Here is a 2,372-nt window from a genome sequence, read left to right on the forward strand (position 1 = left end):
TGGGGACATGAGCATGGTCCCCTTTAACCGCTTTGCCTTCCAAACTATAAATATTAAGGAATATATCTTCCTTATTATATTTGGTCTCTTTTTTTCACTGATCATACTTGTGTCAGTGAGGACTCATTCCACTTCAGTTAACTTATAATCTGACCCAAATGTGTTTAAACATAAAAGAAAATTTATTAGTTCCTATTTCTAAAAGATCAAATGGTAGGGCCAGCTTCAGGCAAGGCTGGATCAGGGGTTCTGTGCTGTCTCCAGTACATGACCTCTCTCCAGTCCTCAGCTTTATTCTCAAGCTCAAGGTACCATCCAAGGCTCATTTCATAAACCTGAAGCTTCAAGTCTAGCAGGGAGACTTGAGCCTGCTTTCCACAAAAGTCCTGACCTTCATTCTGATTGTACCAGCCTCTGGTAACATGCCCACCCCAACTAATTGCTGTGGCCTTGGAAATGAGAAGTGATGATTGGCTTAGGTCAGGGTCATGTGCTCTACCTCCAGAACCGCCACCCAAGCCACCTGGGCTAGGAGAGGGCTTGACCCCAAGTCTAATCAGGAGCTGTTGTTAGACAATGAAGAAATGAATGTGAGGGAGGGGTAAGCAATAACTGTGCTAACTACTGATTCACAAGACATCTAGCTCAAAACAGTGAGTGACCAGGAAATCTTTAAAACTTCTCACTAAGGAAGGAAAACTAGGCCCTTGCTTGGTCACCACGCAGGATCTGCAAGCTGCGAACCCACGAGTTTTGGCACCCAGTTGGACTTTCACAATCAGAGATGGCAGCGGTGAAGGCATCAACACTGAAAGCTGCCAGGCCTTGGTATTCTCATCCGGTATATGCAAGATGCTGGCAACATTATCATCAAGCAATGGCTTGGATGCAAAGCCACCACAAAGGCCTACAGGAAGGCCGTGGAATCCTGTTTCAGTCTTCCATGGTACTTCCCTCCTGCACTTCTTCCCCAAAGCTGGTAATGCTAACTAGGTTGAGTATCCTTCGTCCTTCTATGGCCATCGTGTGGCCTAGCAGGACTCCCCCTGCAGTTCTTTACATTTCAGAGGGTCTGGGCAGCATCCACATGACAGCAGTAGAGTCCAGGCATCCACAAGAGAAGACCAAGCTTTGTCCAAAGAGGAAGAGATGGAGATTGAGTTAGATGCAGAGGTAGAATGTGACCTGAGCAATATGGAAATCACCAAAGAGCTCTGCCAGTACTCTGCAGAGACCGAGAGGTACAGAGAAGAACGACAGCGGTGACAGCAGCTGGACGCAGAGTGCCTGGACAGCTACGTGAATGCTGACCATGACCTGTACTGCAACTCCTGCCAGTCGGTAGAGGTTCCAACTGAGAGGCCTAGTGAGCAGCGTCCCAGGCCAAGATGAAACGTCTGTATGGAGACAGCGCCACCAAGATCCAGGCCATGGAGGCTGCAGTACAGTTGAGCTTTGACAAGCACTGTGACCAAAAGCAGCCCAAGTACTGGCCGGTCATTCCCCTGAAGTTCTGAGCTCAGGATACAGGGCCCCCAGCCTCTCCCTCTTCCTTTTGGGTACATGTTCTTCCTCTCTCCTTCTATACATTTCTCAGGGAAAGGGAACTTTGTACTGAGGTACAGGCATGTTCACCACAGTCCCAGTGGGCCTGTCACGGGGTGGATGTACTATGCCAGCCACTTGAAGGTCGGCAGACATGTTCTGTTGCCGACATGATAAATTTTCTCCTGACATAAAATGATAATTTTGTATATATTATACAGTTTTTTTTTTATGTTGTCGGTAACAGTTCATTAAGGTTCTTGCCTAGAAAAACAAAACAAAACAAAACAAAACTTCTCACAAGAATGTCAGGAATGTAGACAAAGGGGCAAATACCCAGCAATCTCATCTGCCTACCCCAAAAACTCTCCGTTAGAGGCCTACTTGGAAAAGAAGTAGGGCTTCACATCTATGCTCCCATCTGGGCTGTCCGTGTGTCTGAACCACCAGAAACAAGCCCAGCTACTCCTCTCTGCCTCTTAAGAGTTGTCCTTTGAAGCAGAAATCTTATTACCTCTCTCCATCACAGCGCTCCTCGTCCTTTGCAGCATCTGTCTATAACCAAGTCAGAAACTACAGATTACAGAAGATGGAAAGGCAGGGGCAGGTGGGCAATGCATTGTGGGAAGTATCCTTCTCACCAGCTGGCTGGAGCTGGAGCAAAGGGAGAAGCCATGACAACCAGAGTATGCTGGGAAGACACCCTTGCCCCACAGCAGCTTAGTGTCAGAGGCTCAGGTGGTGGTTAAGGCCCCCAAGTCAGCACAGCCCAGACAAACCAGGAGCCAGAGGCTGATTGGGAGCCCTCACACCTGCCCCAAGCTGCA

At 48.2% G+C, this 2,372-nt stretch overlaps 1 pseudogene; it reads left to right on the forward strand.

Annotated features, from left to right (window-relative positions):
* The first annotated feature begins 754 nt into the window (after nt 1–754).
* Nucleotides 755–1,517, forward strand: LOC104662612 (annotated as a pseudogene).
* Nucleotides 1,518–2,372: the final 855 nt, after the last annotated feature.

Source organism: Rhinopithecus roxellana, chromosome 5 (assembly GCF_007565055.1).
Source record: "Rhinopithecus roxellana isolate Shanxi Qingling chromosome 5, ASM756505v1, whole genome shotgun sequence".
Lineage (NCBI taxonomy): Eukaryota > Metazoa > Chordata > Mammalia > Primates > Cercopithecidae > Rhinopithecus > Rhinopithecus roxellana.